Here is a 20,299-nt window from a genome sequence, read left to right as displayed (position 1 = left end):
TTTCCGAGATATCACCGTATTTATTCTGCGGATCTGGCACACCTGCTTGCGGAACTTTATTATTTTCTTCCAAGACTTGGGCGCTACTACCTGATACACCGCGAATAATTTGGCCAACGTGTCTTTTTATCATGTTTTTGTTACGAGTTAATACGCAATGGTAAGAACGAGGTCCGATACGACCAGCCACGGTAGCTTTTTTCCATGCAGATTTATTTGGATTCGAGTAATCTCTAACATACACGTTTTCCCCTTTTTCAAAACTAATTAACCTCTTGCCTTTGTGGTTTCTTGTCTGTCTTTCTTGGGTTTCGGAAATCGTTTCCCGGGCTACCGGTGGTCTAAGCAAATTGAAGTGATACCGAAGCTCTTTGCCGAGCAATCATTTGGCTGGTGACTCTCCGGTAGTGCAATGTTTCGTTCACCGGTAGTCCAACAAAAATGTATCTAACGCCGCATTCAATCAATTGAGCTCCCCCTCTCAAATTCAATTAAATCGACTTCTTAAACGCCTTGACAAAATTTCCAGTTTGCCCGTTTGTTGCCGGGTGCCCCGGTGGCGTTATTGTGTGTTTAGTGTCATTTTCCAATAAAAATTGTTGGAATTCCGTCGACGTAAACTGACGCCCATTATCCGTAACTATAGACCCAAACTATATAACCCTAATCTTCTAAGCACTTCTTGAAGTTTACTAACCGTAAAATTCGAAGTCATATGTTTTGTTTTAAAAATTTCAGCCCATTTTGAATATACATCGATAATTATTAAGAAATAAAAGTTATTGACGGGGCCTGAAAAATCCATATGGAGACGGGACCAAGCCGATTTTGGAACTGCCCAAGGTATCAATACGCTTTTTTCTAGGGTTGGTTGCGAATGCGTACACGTATTACAATTTGATACTAGTTGCTCAATGCAATGATCTAACTTAGGCCACCCAACAAAAGGACGGACCAAAGCCTTGGTCTTAATGCCAAAATGCGATCGATGTAGCCCCTCTAAAACCCGACCTCGAAGCTTTGTTGGTACGACTAATCGATAGACCCATAAAACACAATCATACTCTACCGACAGTTCTCCCTTCTTATCGTGAACCGGGATAAACTATTCGCCTTTTAACAATCCCACAGGACCCTCGTGGATAGCTTATCTTACCTTAGACAAGATTGGGTCATTCCTAGTTGCCTTTGCGATATCTTTAAAGTTCAATTTTAATTGATTATTATTTTCGATGAAGCTTAGAATAACTTTTATATACCGTATAGTGTAGTTGAATCTGACAATATGACTGCCCAACGCTGCATCCCAGCTGTCGCCATAATTGGTAAACCCTTGTTCTCCCCGAAAATTGTGAGTAGTTTGTGATCCGTTTGAGTAGTAAAATTATTGCCTAAGAGGTAGTATTTAAGCCTTCTTACGCAAAATAAGATTGCTAACGCTTCTTTTTATATAATGTTGTATTTTCTTTCAGCGGCGCCATTTTATGTGCAAACCTTGGAATGAATTTCGAAAAATAGTTAACCAATCCCACAAAGCCCTTACTTCGGATACACTTTGTAAAGCTGGCACCTCTAACACTGACCTAACCCTGTCCTTATTTTTGGTAAGACCATTGCGATCTATATTAAATCCCAAATATACAATTTTCTCCTGAAAGAAATCTCATTTACTACCGTTTAAACGCAGTCCAACTTCTTGTAAATTGCTTAGAACAGTCTCAATAGTTTTGACGTGCTCGCTGAAATTGGACCCAGAATTGGCAATATCGTCCATATAGTTCACAACATTTGGAATACCCCTCAAAACGTTCTCTATTGTTTTTTGAAATATAGCTGCAGCTGGTTTTACAACAAAACGTAACCTTGGCATTTTAAAAATACCTATATGGGTACTCCATGCGCACAGCGTTTGCGACGCATCATCCAGTACCAGTTAATTATAAGTGTTTGACAGGCCTATTTTTGAAAATAATTCACCGTGCCTAGACGCACAAATTTTGTCAATACGCAGTAATAGGTACCCCAAGTCTTCCAGATATTTATTGATCGTCGACTTATAATCACCAAAAATTCGCAACTGAGCATTTGGTTAAACTCCGTCCTCAACTAATTCGGCTATCTGATTCTCTATTTCAGCTCGCCACGCTAAGGGGAACGGACGCGGTTTGCAAAAAACAGGCTTTACTTCGTCTACCAGACTCAAACTTATTGACGGTATACGTACCTAGCCCCTCTTGAAAAACTTCGTTATAGTTAATTTTAATATGCTCAACTACGTCTCGAAGTTCTTCAAGGGAATTGATTTACGAAAGCCCTTCGCTACAGATTGTCATAAAAGCTCTGCCCAAAATGAGGGGACCATAAGAATTGCTGACTCCCAAACTTAAGTCATGCAACTGACCTCGTGTCTTAACCTTTGCCGTAAACTCACCCGCGACATTAATTTGACTGCCATTTTATGCACGCAAATGTCCCAAGGCTTCAATTCGTGCTCATGAAAATATTTGTCATAAATGTCCCTTGGTAATAACGAGCAGGCTGCACCGGTATTCAACACGAAAGTAAGTACAACGTTGTTAACTTTTAGGGTGAGCTTAAATGGAGAAGACGTTCGTCCCTTAGAAACACTGTAAATATACAGATCAGAAACAAATTTAAAATTTCTTGATTCACTCACTTGATACCCTCACTAGGGTAGGCACCTTTTCGTTGGTGTGAGGACTTAGCCCAACTCCGTAGCGCCCGACTATGAGGCTGAGCTGTTTGAGACTCGCATCTACGCCGTTTCGCCTCACAGGAGGGCGGCGGGAGGTCGGTGACCAAGAACTGCGAACCCCCTAATCCAGGGTGTTATGCGGAACGTGCCTATTGGACGATTTGCAGGCAGGGGATAAATTCGTCTGTATGCGAACGGAGCCTTTCCGATAATGGGCCACCTCGGGAAGTATTGATGGCCTTACCACAATAAGGGGCGCTGCTGCGGCGGACGGTTCTTTCCCCGTATATAATACTAGACCGCAGAGCCCGCCTTGTCGGGCAGGTGGTCGTACGACCAAGATGAACGACTCTTACCTAATTGTAATAACGACGATGATAAGAGTAGGACTGAGTCGTAAGCCAAGGACGACAAATTCGCATTAAGCAATGCGTCGGACTCGGGGAGCAAGATAGCTGCTGAAAGGGAGATAACGCTAAAACTCCGGCTTTCTCGGAGGCGCTAAAGGGAGTTAAAGCTAAGACTCCGGCTTTCTCGGAGGTGCCAAAGAGAGTTAACATTAAGACTCCGTCGGAAGGCGACAAGCCTGCTTTCAAGAGGCAGAAAGGACACAGTCCCAGAGCCGCGAGGCAGGGCAGTCGCATAGACAAAACAAGTAGGCCCAAAGCAGTGGGGGGGGGGGGGGGGGGGGGGTCGAGCTTGCGGTGGCTGCAGGAAGTGGTTCAAAACCTCTAAAGGCAAGGCACGAACGCGCGGTTTGAGGTGGTGGATAAAGCGCAAATCCCCACGGTACCAAAAGTTAAGGTATGTATACCATGCGTGATGCACAGGCAAAATGTACATGCGACTCAGGAAAAGAAGTCCCGAGGATAAAAATCCTAACACGCTAAAGGTGGGCGAAGTCGAAAGAACCTCAAAAGCCTAAGAGAAAAAAGCCAGGTGGAGGTAGCCGACGTCACCACGAAGGTGTTAGAAGAGGACCAACCGCCAAATGGTGCTGGGACTCGCACAGAGGAACACCCGGCACAACAGTTACGAGAGGTTGAAGGGGGCCTCGAATACTCTAAACCAAAAGGGCAAGGGGAGGATGACGACATTACGACGAAAGTGCTGGAGGGGGACAAGCAGCCCAATGGTGCTGCGAGTCCTACAGATAAACCTCCAACACCGTAAAGTGGCGTCGAGCGAACTCCTCCTAACCCTTGAGGAGGGTTCGTTTGACGTGGCGCTGATCCAGGAGCCGTGGCTCTCATCGGGAAGAAATGTTTCTGCACTTAGCGCGCGCGGGTTAGCCGTTTACTACGCGCAAACGGAAGGACGGGTGCGAGCTGTAGTAATGGTAAGGAAAAATCTGCATTCATATATGCTGCCTAATTACTTTACTGAGGACCTCGTAGTGGAGGACGTTGAGCAAAAGAATAAGCAGGCATTTATCCTGGTGTCCTGCTACATGGCCCATGCTGCGGAGGTTCCACCGATGGAGTGTAAAAGGCTAGTACAGGAGGAAGGACGCAAAGGGCGGTTGGTCATAGGCGCAGATGCAAATGCGCACCACAATGCGTGAGGAGGAGATACGAATAAGAGAGGCGAATCTCTATTTTGTTACATCCTGCAAACCAATTTGAAGATAGCCAAAAGGGGAAATGTCCCTACATACATTGGTCCAACAATGTTTTGGATATTACACTGAGCTCCGAACGTGAGATATCAAGGTATGATTGGATGGTTCTTGATAGGCCATCCTTCTCCGACTGTTCGGCCGGGTACGTCTGATCCTGAGTAGGTGGGTGCACCAGGGTCGATCTCAATGGGAATATGCGTGTGGAAGAAAGAAATAAGATAAAGACGAGAATTTCTCGTTATAATGGGTGAACTTTATTAGATAAATATAGAAATAACTTGGTTACAATATTACCTAAATGAATTTGCAGGAAAAACGGCAGAGATCGCTGGCGGCAGATGCTAACAGAACGGCTGTTGAAATCCAAGAGACCGGTTGTATCAAAAGCGACAACCGTTGAACCGCAAAATCCTCCGTTTTGGAGGGGAAAGGCACATCAACCCCGACATGCATATGCATGAGTGCTGACATAAGGCACCCATACACGTGCATGTACATGCATGCACATGAATATGGCGGTGATGGTGTGGGTGGTTATAAATTAAAACGAGTTTCGAATATCGAATTGCAGAGTTGCATTAGGGGGATCGCGCTTAGATGCGGAAAAGTTAAGCATCCTGCCTAAACAAGCCGCCCCTTGCGATACGCAACAGCGTTTTCCACCAATGACATCCGACCTCTGAAAAAGAACGAGAAAAAAATAAATGCCTTACAAACTAAACTTTATCTAGATGAGGAGTTTGCCAGCGTCGCTGATGGCCGGGAATCCTTTCCGACTTGCTCAGCATGCCACCTAAGCTAGGATGAAATAAACATTAGATGGGGTGGAGAGTGAATATTTCTTGCCTTTGATTATACACAATTTTTAGATATATATAGAATCCGTAAAGTAATATGACGTAGAAGTTTAATAGTACTGGACGAAGAGGCCGAGGTCTCCGTTTCAGACTGACAAAATTTTGTTTTCTCCTTTTGTTGGACGGAGAGGCCGAGGTCTTCGTTCCAGACTCGCATTTTTTTTTTTTGTTTAGGTTTTTCTGGGCTAGACGAAGAGGCCGAGGTCTCCGTTCCAACGTAGTACGCGTCGTATCGCTCTCGGGGCGACTGCATTTTGTTCGACAAGGTGTGGCATCTTGTGAGTGTGCCGGGCGAGTGGCCGTGAGGTTGGTTGGGTGAGGCTTGTTCTCGCGATAGTGCATAGATTATAAGTAGGTATTAGATTATTAGTTAGTGCTGTAGGAATGGACGTAGTTTCGAGCAGCGGTTATATATTTAACACAATAAATCGGATTGCGGTATGTGGGAGGTTGGAACGGACGGGATTCCAAGCCCCCACGCACAGTTACTGGAGCTGGTGATATAAGTGGGAGGTTGGAAAGGACGTGATTCCAAGCCGCCCACCCAGATCATTGCGTGGAGCGATTCACCCTTATAATTGTCTTTGCGGTGCTTAGAAGCGAACAATTTTCTTTTCAGAGAAGCGTGAAAAGCCAAAGAAATGATGCATTTAATCGTGTGCAAAAGCTCATGACAAATGGCAAAAATCGTTATTAAATTCAAAAATCCACCACCTGCATGTGCTGATATGAAGTGGTTGAAAAGGTCTACGTGGTTTAAACTGAATATTAAATACAATTTCACCAAACAGAATTGTATTATTTACCATTCCCTGACATGAATTTTTCCGACTGGCGAGGCGTTCTCCACGACACGTTCTATCTGCACGTACCATTATGCTAAATGTCACGTACCAATGTGTCACCCTGTCGCGTGTTTATTTTTTTTTTTTTTTTTTTTGATAGAGCTGATGTCGTGAATTTATAGCGTGCGAATGTATATACATTATGTATTTTTGTCATTCGAGCTAGCGCACTAGTGCCGTAGAAAAGTTGATTATTTTCTCTTTCTTTCGGGAACTGTTCATTTCGAGAGTCCGATCCTTGACTTTTGTACCGAAGCCTTAAATCGGGAGTGTTCATGACGTTTGTTGTTGAAAACAACAAGTCCTACCCCCAGCCAAAAAAAAAATTAAGCAGTACCGACGGCAAAAAAAAATCAAAATCAAAGAAGAAATTTTTTTTTTGGTATTTTTTTTTTTTTTTTTGTAAATGAGAGCATAATTATTTTTAAATGAGGTTTTTGCCTTTATTTCTGTGCGTAAGTATGTTTTGGGATTTTCCGAGGCGTCAGTCTGGGTCAAAAAAGCCGATCCCGATTTTGTTTCTCTAGTGGTTTTCGGTACCAATGTGCGTCATTTGATGCAGCAATAAAAGAAAACAGGCAAATACAGGTACATATGTTGGTTATCCATATACCAACGGCAACGGACAAAGCCAACGAACATCCATACACACGCCGTGTATTGAATGAAAATTCCGATTAATTGAAACAACGGGGTTCACTGATTTTTTCCTCGTTGATTTCTTTTTCTAATCACTTCATCGTCAGATACAGCGTAGCTGGCAGAGCAGGGCTATACCCGTGGATTGAGTACATTTTACTTGGCTTTTTGGTCAACTAAAGACATATTGCACGGCTTGTGCACATTGGTTTGTTTGCCGTTTCGACAAGCCGCTTGGAAGAGATTTGACGCATCGAGGGTGGTGAACCCTTCATTGTGAGTATATTGAAAGCTATGAATTATTTAACGAACGAGATGTAATTCGGGAAGAATTGAGGGAAGCAAATATTTGTTGTGGCGTTAATAGGTTTGTTAATAGATGCACAGTCAGTTGATCCCACAAACCTAACCAAAAATTGTGGTGGACTAATCCGCCATTCTGGTGTCATGCCAAAACGCAATTTAGCGCGTTCTCTAGTTACGTCAGATGCAGCAATACCAGTTGGTACACTATTAAATGGAGCACATCCGTATGGGAGATTTTGTAGATATAAAATGGTAAAACTGTTTATCGCGGGTTTCAAAGTGTTCTAAAGCTTCATGGTTTTAAAGGTACGCCTGCTTCGCATAGTGTTACAAAAACACATCGGCGTCCTGGTAATATTGGTGGTGGCGGTGAAAAAGGTCGCGTTTGGCCGGGTACAAAAAATGACTGGACATATGGGTAATCGTTGGCGTAAGGCGAAAGGGATGCGTATCTGGCGCATCAATACAAAATACAATGTTATGTGGGTGAGTGGTAGCAGTATACCTGGACCAACTAATGGTTTGGTTTATGTCTACGATATTATATATTACCGTTGCGAAAACACAAGACAACGCCATCATTTCCTACGACATTTGAGGATGAATTGGAAAAGTTAGCCGGTAGAGTGGATGGTGTTTGGTACGAGGGAGAAGGCGCATAATTCAACAGTAAAACGTCTACAATTTCGACCAGCTGTTAACTGTAGTGAAAATTATAGCGGGTACACACTGCTTGCTAGCTGTGGTGAAGATAATTTTGTTAAAATTTTCAAGTGTCCAAAATAAGAGGAGAAGAATTTAAATATAATGTGCATAAAATAAATTAAAGGAAATCGCTTTACTTGTTTAAAAAAAGTTTTAGCAATTGCATTGTAAGGTAGTAAACACAAGTAGTGAGAAGGAATTTTGCAGTCGGCCATATACCATGAAATAAACAGCACACCGATTACAATGAATTTGGTTGTTGTGCTATTTCGTTGGAATTATTTAGCACTAATTGGTGGTGGCATACGACCCTTATATCCGCCGCACAAAGTAATTGTGTGTGGTGACTTAAAGAAGTCACCAGCAATATTTATAGACTCCTATCAATCTCTTAAAGATGTACGCTTACGACGTGATAGAATTGTTATAGTACGGGAAGGTGCACTTAGGGTTTTTACTTTCACACACCAACCACAAGAGTTGCATGTCTTTGAGACAAGCGTAAATCCGCAATGATTATTGATGTGTCTCATGCCCTTATGCTCACCACGGTCTGTTGGCCTTTCCGAGAAGGCGCACTGGTCATGTTCAAATTGTTGATTTAGCAAATACTGAGCGTGCACCTCCTGAAGTAGTTTCATATGAAGCAGCCGTAAGTTGCATTGCATTAAGTTTGCCAAGCATTTGTCTAGCAAGAGCAAGCGAGGAGGGTATTTTAATGCGCATTTTCGATACCGCCAACCGTAAATGTAAACGCCGTCGTGGCACTAATCAGGCCAATATTCATTGCATTAATTTCAATCATCAATCGGCAATGCTTTTTGTGTCTTCGGATCATGGCATCATACCTGTCTTCCATTTAGAGGATACAAAACCAGAACGAAGCAACATTGCCGATCATACCGAAATATTTTTCCGGCCACTGTAGTTAAATTTATCAATACCCCAAGGACTCGCTTGTTTTGCGCTTTGGCAATGATCCGACCTCGGTTGTTGCTCTATGTGCCGATGGACACTACTACGATTCCGACCCAATAACAAGGTAGAATGTCGTCGTGATGTTTGTGCACCGTTCCTGGAAATGGCCGCTGAGAAACCCTTTATTGATACCGTTTTATTGAAATATCGTCTGTTAAAGCGTATAGCGTTTAACAATATTAAAAATATGTTAGAGGAAGGGGATCTCTATGACTGGTCGGGTGGGATATATATATATATATATCCACGTATGTAATGGCGGTATTGAAGCGCATTTGGAAAATTATTCCGAGAATAAAGGAGAACGAAATTTACGGTTCGCTTGGACAGCATGCATACAAAGAGGTTTGATATACTGCAAAGATGCGAACGTTCACTTCTAAGCATTATCTTATGGTGATTTGTGGCCCTTTTTATTTTCTTAGTGATATGTATATTTCCTTGGATTTAGCGAATATTTTATGAGTTATGTCATTTAAAGAGGTAGATGCTAATGGATAAAGCGGTATCTATTAGATGGTGAATAAAACAACTTCTATAATTGCATGATGCACCAGATAAATCTGTTAACAAGTGCCTCACAACCAGCATTCTCCCGACAGAGTACCCCACCTACCGTAGCCCTCTCGGTATAAGGGCGATTCTAAACTAAGTGGATTACTGTGCTGCATGGAATGGTGTGGAGCGGATTGAGGTGAGGCGCATGGAATACCTCGTAAAATGGGAGAATTCCTGGGAGCCAGTGGAGAACCTTGATTGCCCGGGGCTTATTGCCGCATTCGAGCAGTCCTTAGAACCGAAACAAGGTACAAAATGCACAACTACTTCGCAAAAAAAAAAAAAACTCTTTTTGTTTCGTTTTAATCTCAGTTGAACGCAGACCGGTTGGTGAGGGGCGAGGTGGCTGTCGCGCAACTGGGTTTGATCGGGGACTGGAGCCCCCTGAAGTTTTAGGCGCGGCATACGTATCAGATATACTGACGCCTCTAATTAAGTGGCGAGGACTGGAGGAGGTCGACTGAGTGCCGGCCAAACAGGCCAACGTTGCATGCCCGCAACTCATTATAAATTTTTATCACGCGCATCTAACCTGGCCGCCATATTACGATGAGGATTCCACAAGGAAGGCGCCGACTGAGTAGGACCCAGGAGTTTTGAAAGAGTAAGTACAAACAAACCATAGCCTAAATATGTATTGCCAATGAATGTCTTACCCCCTTTGATATTTCAGCCCAAGCCGCTGCCTCAGCTTCCCCATGAAAATTCATGAAGCACACGTGAAAGGCGGAGACCACTATATCAGTGGTAGGAATTCGAAGTTGATGTTGTTCCCCCCTTTTTTTTTTTTTTTTTGTTAAACAACTTTGAATTTGTTAACTTTTCGATCTACCTCATAAACTAAAATCCAGAGCTAAGTTTAAGTTTTTTACTGTTTTGAATTGAATTGAAATTAAAAACCAGTTGACGCTTCATAGTCTAAGAGCTGGTAAGCATTTTTGAGCAGGTATTTGAGGCACAATGAAAATTATGTACAACGCTTTTTTAATGGTATCTAAGTATAGAAATGCAGAACTGGCTAAGGGGTGGCGGGGCTGGGACTGCCTTTGAATTTAACAAAAAAATTTATTTTTGTATGCTAAAAATGTTTTTGAGGCACTTTGAAAATTAAATATCTTAAAATTTAATATTTGATAATGATATAATGAAAAAAAACAATAAACGATTTCGAAGAGAGGGTAATGCAGAAAATAGGTGAGTTGACTGCGGAGACTGCTAACCTTAAGCGGAGCATAACAACAATTCAAGGTAGGGTGACTGCACTAGAAAATATGAATAGTGAGGTTATGACATTGCGCGGTGAAATTGTGGCTGCACGTAGTCAACTTAACGAGCTTGAGAGCAATGCAGTCGCCACTGATATGATAATTAATGGTATTCCGTATGCTGGCGAAGAGAGTTTGCCTCATTTATTTGCCAAGATATGCAAAGCAATAAATCTAAGCCCACCACCATTACGCGATGCCTTTAGGTTACGGAAAAAGCAAAACAGAATGCAAAATAATATAAACAGCAACATTCCTATTGTTGTAAAACTACACTCTGCGCGTGAGCGAAACCAATTTTTTACCTCTATTGCTGCATTTTGCAAACAAAATAAGAGATCGCTTGCGCTGTTTGATATTGATGTACCTGGCTACGGATCTATATATTTACATGAGAGTTTACCAAAGAGATTAAGAGAAGTAATGTCGTATGCGACGGAAATGAAGAGAAAGAAGCACTTGGCATCAGTGTTTTCAATACGTGGAAAAGTGCTTGTACGACTGAAGCCCAATGAAGAGCCTAAACTGGTGACCACCATAGTGGAAGTGGATTCACTTTTAAGCACCTGAAACTAAGAAGTTTATAATGAAAATGAAATATATATATTGTTTTATTGGTTTAGAATTTAACGTTAGTCTAAGATGTGTAACCATTTACTATTATTTTCTAAAGTTTTTTAATGTATACTTTTCATTTTTTCTTTTTCTTTCGCTGCCAATCTTATTTTTTAATGCTCTTGCTCTAGCATGTATTATATTATGTTGGCAATTTGAAGTGCATAGATATGTTTATGAACTCAAATAGTTCATTTGCCGGCTCTAACGAACTCAACACTAAAATAGTACTGAAGCTTTTGAGTGATTGTCACCCTGGATTTCAGCTTTGCCATTTCAACTCTAGAAGTCTGAATCAATGTAAGCTTGATTATTTGAACCACATATTTAGCTCTGTGAGTGTTGATGTTCTGTGTGTCACTGAACAATGACATTAATGATAATGATAACCAGTTTCTTGACTAGTGTGTGATTAGAAATGTCAGACAGCAAGGTAAGCGAGGTGGAGGTATTGCGATATACCACAAGAGGACGTTGCAGTGTAAAATAATAAATAAATCAGATAACTCCGATCCTGTAGAGTTTTTGATGGTGGAATTTTACAATAATTACGAGCGTTGCCTTGTTGTATGCGTGTATAATCCAAATAAGTCGTATGACTTAAATAACCTCTTTCAATGTATACATAAATATAGTGCCACTTACGAACATATACTACTGTGTGGAGATTTAAATATAGATTTGCTTGTTGAAAATGATCGTTCCGAAAACTTGCTTGAAGATATGTCAGGCCTAGGGCTTAAAGTTGTAAACCAGCTTTCTACTCGTTTTGGTCCCCATTGTAGACCAAGTTTACTAGACGTCATTTGCGTTTCTGATATGAGTAATGTCTTACATTTTGACCAAATTTCCCTGAGTGGTATTAGCGACCACGACTTAATTTTTCTAAGCTATAATTTAGTTATGCACTCAGAATTTAATGTTTCAGAAAACTACATAAATTTTCGAGACTTCAAGAAAATAAATATCAGAGGCTTAGCCACTGAAGCATCTGCACTTCCTTGGAACGACTGTTGGTTTTCTGCAGATATTAATTATAAAGTTGAATATTTTTCGTTCTTAGTTAGTTACTTGTTCGATAAATATGTTCCACTTAGAAAAATTAAAGTTAAGAATAATAAACAGCCATGGTTCAATAGCGTGGTACTTCAGGCTATAAAAGCAAGAAATAAAAGCCATTCGCTTTGGAAGAAAACGTCTAAAATCGAACATTGGCAGGCTTACAAAGTATTGCGAAATAGAGCTACTAGTATCACCAGGGAGGCCAAGAGGTGTTATTTCCATCGCAAACTTGATGTAAGCCTAGGACCCAAGATTCTCTGGAGTAACTTAAAACAACTTGGTGTTAAGCCAAATCTTAACTCCGAATGCTTGGTTGACGCTGATGTTATGAATGACTTCTTTGCTGTGAAATTACCAGAAGGGGATAATCCATAATATACTCGAGTGAGGATTCTTCTAATGATCCTGGTCAAATATTTAATTTTTCTGATTAACTGAGGCTGAAATAATACAAGCCATTCTTTCAATAAAATCGAACGCTACGGGAGAGGATAAGATCAGTTTAAGATTCATTAAATTAATTTTACCTTATATTATTGCGCCTTTTACACATATTCTAAACTTTTCACTAACTTCCTTAAATTTTCCTGATGCTTGGAAAGTAGCTAATATTGTACCTGTTCCGAAAAAAGTTAATGCCTCCCAACCATCTGATTTTCGGCCTATCAGTATTCTTCCGTGTCTATCAAAGATTTTTGAAAAACTTTTATTGAGCCAAATTATGAACTATCTGACAAAAGAAAATCTGCTTTCACAAAACCAATCAGGTTATCGTAGGGGTCATAGCTGTTCAACGGCTATGCTTAAGGTAATGGAAGATATACGGCCTTCCTTTGATAACGGTGACCTGACAATTCTTGCACTGTTGGATTTCTCCAAGGCTTTTGACACTGTCTGCCACAAAATTCTTATTCATAAGCTTCAAACATACTTTGGTTTCAGTTGGGATGCTGCAAGGCTCATAAATAGCTACTTGACAAACAGGTATCAGAGGGTAGTGTGTAGAGATAGTAAATCCAGCTCATTGCCGGTGAAATCTGGTGTACCTCAGGGCTCTATTCTTGGTCCAATTTTATATACCTTGTATATAAATGACATAGAGAAATGTTGTCGAAATGTATCTATGCATCTTTATGCTGATGATGCGCAAGTATACCTCTCGACACCTCTGTGGTTAGTGGAGGATCTTGTTTGTCGAATAAATGAAGACCTAAAAGCTATAAATCAATGGTCTAACAATAATAAGCTCTGTCTTAATGCATCAATCTTATAATTTGGATAACCTTTCTCCAATAATACTTAATGGGAATGTTGTAAAATTTGAGAAGACTGTTAAAACGCTTGGCTTCATATTAAATAAGCATCTTACTTGCGCTGATCATGTAAATTCATCAATTAGTAGGTTATATTATATATTGAGACATTTATGGAAAACGGCCAATTTTATTAGTGAAGATACCAAGCTTAAACTTGTTAAAACTCTATTACTGCCAATAATATCGTACCATGAGCTGATATATGGTTGCCCTGATAAAGGTTCCATGAGGAAATATCAACTTATAATTAATAATTGCGCCAGATATATTTTTCTTAAAAGGAAATACGATCATATTTCCAGCTTCTCAAGAATGATTCTTGAATGTAGTTTATCTTCGTTCTTTGATCGCCGTCTACTATTTTTTATACATAAAATTATTTACTCGCGTTCCCCAGAATGTCTTTTTTCGAAGCTTCTGTTTGCGCGGTCAACTCGTACTTGCAACCTTATTATACCGCACTTTAAGTACTCGGTGACATCCAGAATGTTTTTCGTTAGAGCTGTGCAATTGTGGAATGCGTTGCCTAATAAAGTAAAGTCAGAACTAAATCCTAAGCGCCTCAAATTAGCTGTACACCAGATCCTTTGATAATGAACTTATGAAAAATATCTATGATTTTGTCTTACTTCATCTCACTTTTTGAATTGATCTCACTTTTTGAATCTTGCTCTGTCAGTAACTAATATTAAATATATAAATAAGTAATAAATTTGAACTAGTATTAAGTAAACATTTCAAATATGACACTGTAAAAGACCATGTCTTATATGTGCATTAAATAAATGAATGAATGAATGAATGAATTTGAAAAATATAAAAAGAAATAAGCCGGATTATTAGGTGGATCTAAAACTTTGCCAGGTCATTGCAAAATATTTTCTTTAATTGAAAAACTGTTTTTAAGGCACTTTGAAAATTAGATATGTTAAAATTTAGTATTTGAAAATTATAAAAACAAATAAGCCACATTATTAGGTTGGTTCTAAAACTTTGCCAGGTCAGTGCAAAATATTTTTTTTATTGAAACAAGTATGGACGGGACTGTCCTCGGCTGTGCTGAAAACTTTATACCTTTCATGAATGGGGCTGAACAATAATAATATCCCATTCGTAATATCCAAATAATCTGGTGTATGAGATAAGATAAATATAAAATAAAAAAATAGGTAGGTAGTTTGTGTGAGGTTGCAAAGTTTCACGTTTTTTGTGGTATGCATGTAAAAGCTATGACCACGAATCACTTATTGCAACAATATGTTAGGTAAGCGTAAGTTTTTGATAAAATTTGATGCTTCTAGCCGAAAAAAGGGGCAAAAATTACAGTTTATATGGTTGTTTCAAGCTTTCACAGTAGTGTTGCTGATGCTCATGACTATTCCACAAGTGACTCATCGAATGAAAGTGATGATAGCGAATAATAACATAATTATAAAAGATATCCTACCCTATAACTTTTTGTTGGATCAGGTTTTATTCAATTTAAATCTATTGTCTTTTCTACTTTGTATGATACTTTACTTTTAGAACGGGTGTAGTCAGGCTGAAGCAGGGATCCACTGGTGAACGTAATTCGATGTTGGATGCATTTTTCACCTGAGCTGGCACCGAATTTGAGATGCCTGAAACCTGGGCATGCATTTTCCTCGCTGGAAAATTGATTCTGCGTTTCAGTCTTTCATTTATGAAGGAACATTCAGACCCAGAATCAATTAATGACCGCGCTGAGAAGTCGGTACCATTATGGCGAATGTGTACGCGAGCAGTTAGCACACCTGTACTAGAATTGGCATGGCAGGATTTGACATTCTGATTAGTAGAGGAAGGTGGTTGTCCCGATTCCTGTCTTTTCCGCGCCTGTGCCGACGTTGACGGGGTATTATCCGCATCTTTCAAAGGATTGCGCACCGCCGGTTGCTGAAGTGTGTCCGCATGCAGGAGCGTGTGGTGACGAGAGTGGCATTTGGAACAGTTGTACGAACTGGTGCACCTCGTCACTGTGTATCCTGGGGATAAACAGTTCAGGCAGCCATTTGTGGATTTAACGAATTAAATCCTTTCTACCGGGGTTAAGTCGTCAAAGCGTGAACAGTTGCGTAATCTATGCTCCGTAGATTTGCACATTTTACACATTGTTTTTGTTGTTTGCTGGGCTACTTTTGTTTGAAAAGCACCAAGTCTTTTCGAAGGGGTTTCTGTCGATTGTCGCGACGCGCTTGATTTTTGCACTTTAGAAGTGGTATTCCCTGTGAAATCAGACACTGTTTCAAGTGTCTGAAATCGATTAGATAGAAATTTGTCCATATCCTTGGATATGTCCGTTTAGTGGTCAATGCTCTGCTCCCATAGAGCCAACGTACTCTCAGGCAATTTTGTCGAGCATAAATAGGTTATAATCGCATCCCAGTTTGAAACATCTATTTGATGGCTTTGTAGGGATGACAAGCAATTGTTTATGTCGCGCTGTAACATTTTAATGGAGCTGCCGCACTCGCTATCTACCTTTTTTAAATTAAACAAAATTTGAAGTTGTGAATTTACGAGAATCCTTTTATTCTCGTACCTCTCGCGCAAGTTTTTCTAGGCTGTCTCGTAGCCTTTATTTCTCAATGGACATTTCTTGACGATATCCTTTGCCTCACCTTGGGATTTTTGGTTAAGGTGGAACAACTTGAAGTTCAGCCATGTTCGACATGCATTGCAGGAATACGGCATATGTCGCTTTATGCTTGATCTTGACCGCTGCAATTTTTTTTGCGTCAAGCGTGTCAGAGTCAAGTAACTCCTCGTTGGCGGTCTCTGCTTTTTCCCACTTAGCTTGCAACTTTTTTGCTGTATTGCAAAAGTGTGTATTGTGTGCAGAGCCGCATATATGTCATTAAAGTCGGCCTCGAACTCGGTTATTTGATCGGCCAATCTAATATATGATTCCATGTCCATGGATCAAAATTTGTGATCAAATTAAAAAGGGGATGTAAAACTGAAAAAACCTGTGCGAATCACCCAACCAACAAGGATTAAAATATACAAAAAACCCTTTATTTAACGCTTTCAAGCAGGGAGAAGACAACAACGACTTTTGTGGAATTAGAGGGGCCACTCGCCACTTCAACGTTCAAATTTGTTATAAATAAGTACGCCCGCTGATATAACAACTCGACGAAAAGTGTGAAAACGTGTGATAAATCTTATGCAACAAAGAAAAAAATTGTGTAACAAAGATTGATTAGAAAAATTAGTGAAAATAATAGTGACACAAAAAGAAACTGAAATTTGCCGCAGTGGAATGGCGTGAAATTTGGGTGAAAATGAGGTTATGTGCACCTCTTCCTTGTGCTGTGTCTGGAGAGCATTACCGCTGGTGGGGGGACAGACCAGAAAGTTACAAGGAAGCTAAGACCACGTTAATGTGCCGCGTTTGCACTTAATTTTCTTTTCGACACTAATAAATTTTTCACACTTTTCGCGGTTAATCACAGTCATTATGCGTGTGGCACTCGGAATATATTTTATACACGTTTTTATTTATTTTATAACCAAAAAAAATTGTGGCAAGAAATATTGCACTTACTGCACTCTGGCAACTGTTGTTTTAAAGTGAGCGCGCAAATAATTAAAAAATTTTATCTTTTCTGTCGACAATTTAAGATAAAATTTCAAAAGTATCAAAATTTCTAGTAACCCCCAAAGTGTGGAGCACGGAGTACAGCTGAAAATCATCAATCGTAGTGAATTTAATGAAAATCACAAGTATATTCGTCATAATACAATAACAACAGTGGTAGAACAAAGAAAGTTTGATAATATAGCTACCAACAACAACTGAATATCACCCGCCAATTCCTGTGTTGAAAGCTTTCAGTAATTCAACATTCGCATTCGCGCCTCGGTTGGTAGCCTAAAATAAATTATACCATCTACACCTGTGCTGCCACCCGGTTCCAACTCATCTATTTTTCGGAGTATTTTTTTGGAACACCATGTCTCAAAATTCTGGAAAGCGTCGTGGCGAGACCTTGGGCAGTGAAGCTGAAATAATTAAAAAGGCTCCTCGTCTAAGCGATTCATCTCCTAACCTCATCCGTACAATTGACCAATGACTGATAAAGTACAATGACTCGTTGTCCAATAAAATAATGGAAGCAGAAAAGCGTATGATGGAGTTTACATGCAAAAAACTGGAAGATAAATTTGAAGGCCTGAAGAAGGAGTTAAACGAGTTAAGTGGTAGAATTAATTGCATGGAGGGTATGTTTGAGAGGATTGGGCACCTCGAAAATGAAATAGCCACACTAAAACAGAGAGTATGTAAGCAGGAAAACTTTATATCTGTCCGAGTTCATGGGACTCCCTTCGAGTAAGGGGAAAACTTACAAAAGATCTTCCACCACCTCTGCCTCATGCTAAACTTACAGCCCCCCCCCCCCCCCCCTAAAAAGCGTTTTTCGGTCGAAACGCATACTACCCCACGGTACGGTTGATCCGGCCGTTATCATAAAATTTTACTCACCCGCGGACCGAAAAACGCCGTTGAAAACGATTGCAAGCTTCAGGCGCCACAACAACACCAAAGGGCTGCGACTCGTGCATGTGGGAATAAGTTCCAATGAGCCTATCTTTGCTAATGTATCGCTGACTAAAAACAACTATGGGATCTTCAAGGCTGCTACCCATCTAAAGAAAAGAAAAAAGGTTTCATCGGTCTTCACAATGCGGGGTATGGTGCATATAAAACGAAAAATGAGCAACCGACCCGAATCAGTCCCCAGCCTGAGTTTTCTCGACAGTCTCAACCCGGAAACAAATACTTCCTTTCGTGAAGACGACACGCCGGTTGCGAACAACGCCCTGGAGAGCTACCAAGGGCTTAACTAACAGCCTCCTGCTAATAAATATTTCTCTTTGCTCTCTTCTAATTTATTCCTTCTCTGTCTTTTTTCCGCCTACAACATCACAAAATCTTTAATTATGTTGTTAGCCAAACTTAGTGCAAATCATTCACTTAATCATTTTTATAATGTTGGTCTCCGATAGTGAGTTCCCGAGTTCTAAAGACTGTCTATCTACTTTGTTGCTCATAGTCAGCAAAAAAGCCAACGGGCTGAAAGTTGTTCATATCAATGCGCAAAGCCTTTATAAAAAGCTTGACGAGTTGAGGTTTCTGTCAGAAGGCTCCGATATTGATGTCATATGTGTTTCAGAAATATGGTTTTCTTCCTTTCATAAAAATGATATGGTGAAGATAAATGGATACCAACTTTTCAGAGTTGATAGAAGTGGTCATGGTAGTGGTGTTGCTATATATGTAAAAAGTAGTATGTCCTGTAAATTGTGTTGTTGTTCTAGTCCAGGTGATCCTGTGGAATATGTGTTTGTTCATGTGTTTTCTGAGAATAATAGTAGGCTTCTTATCGGCTGTGCATACAGACCGAATCGACTAGTAGATTTTTCCGCGTTTATTGAATTTCTTTAATCGTTACGAATAGACTATGACAATATTATCATCGCTGGAGATTTTAATAGTAACCTACTGGTTTAAAACAAAGCATGGAATCTCTGGGACTTTTTCCCACAAACTGTGCTATACCAACGCATTTCACAAATACTAACTCTTCTCTATCAGATTTATTTTTTGTCAATGATCTTCATAAAATGATACGCAACTATCCGCCTCCAACTTCTCAAAACACGACCTGATATTCCTAAACTACAACTTCCAAACATCATGTAGGTCAAGTTCGTTCACGTATCGCGATTACAGAAGTATAGATTATTATTATCTTGATGAGTCCGTTGAGTCGGTTGAATGGAGCTTGATTCGTACGTTAACATCGGTTGATGATCAGACAAAGTTTCTGCAGGATAACATAAATAAGTTATTCGATGATCACATTCCACTAAAAATAAAAACACCTAAATACAATAATAGCCCTTGGTTCAATGCTACATTAAAACAACTTATCTACCTTCGTAACCAAGCCTACTAACGGTGGAAAAGGTATAAAACAGTCGAAGCGCATAGCTGCTTTAAAACAGCTCGGCTTACTGCAAACAAAGCCATAAGGCTGGCCAAGGCAAATTATTTTAAGTATAAGTTTAGTTCTGCTTTGAATACAAAAGAAAAGTGGAACAAAATCAAACAAATAGGTATTGGTAAGCCCAAAAGTGACCTGTCTCATCCCCCTGATGTCGACATCAACGAAATAAATAATACCTTTGAAAGACTACCAAACTCTGCCGAAAATGTGTGTATTGATAACTACTCCGTGCGTGTTAATGTTGACTATTGAGTTTGTTTGTGTCGATAATTGTGATGTTTCCAAGCCATATTTTCTGTGAAGTCTAACGCCATGGGGCTTGATGGTATATGTTCAAAGTTTTAAAAGTCATTCTTCCCAAAATCCTTCCCCACATTACTTACTTGGTCAACTCAATTTTGATGACCGGTATCTTCCCAATATACTGGAAAGCTGCAAAAGTTATTCCAATCCGTAAACAAAATAATGAGTATCGACCAATAGCCATACTCCCTTTCCTCTCTAAGGTCTTTGAACGTATTCTACATGGGAAAATCGTATCATATGTATATGAATACAAGCTCCTGTCAAACAGTCATTCCGGTTTCAGGTCAAAGCGGAGTTGTACAACGGCACTATTATCTGTGACAGAAGAAATTCCTGAGCGAGTGGATGAATGTTACATTGCCTTCTTAACACTTCTTGACCACTCTAAAGCTTTCGATTCTGTAGACCACACTCTGCTCTGTAGAAAGCTGGAAAACTTATTTAACTTCTCTGGTCATGCAGTTGCTCTTAT

The 20,299-nt window shown here is 40.1% G+C and overlaps 1 protein-coding gene and 2 pseudogenes across 3 annotated transcripts in view; 2 read left to right on the top strand and 1 right to left on the bottom strand.

The window, feature by feature from the left end:
- The window catches only part of Snap25 (Synaptosomal-associated protein 25kDa), a 1,254,720-nt gene that overhangs the window by 1,062,988 nt on the left and 171,433 nt on the right, over positions 1 to 20,299 (bottom strand). The gene's annotated exons all lie outside the window — the stretch shown is intronic.
- On the top strand, positions 1,286 to 7,646 carry LOC137248675 (large ribosomal subunit protein uL3m-like; annotated as a pseudogene).
- Positions 7,918 to 8,923, top strand: LOC137248592 (WD repeat domain phosphoinositide-interacting protein 3-like; annotated as a pseudogene).

Source organism: Eurosta solidaginis, chromosome 1, assembly GCF_040869045.1.
Source record: "Eurosta solidaginis isolate ZX-2024a chromosome 1, ASM4086904v1, whole genome shotgun sequence".
NCBI classification, from domain to species: Eukaryota; Metazoa; Arthropoda; class Insecta; order Diptera; family Tephritidae; genus Eurosta; species Eurosta solidaginis.
This window is presented reverse-complemented; position numbering and strand designations above follow the sequence as displayed.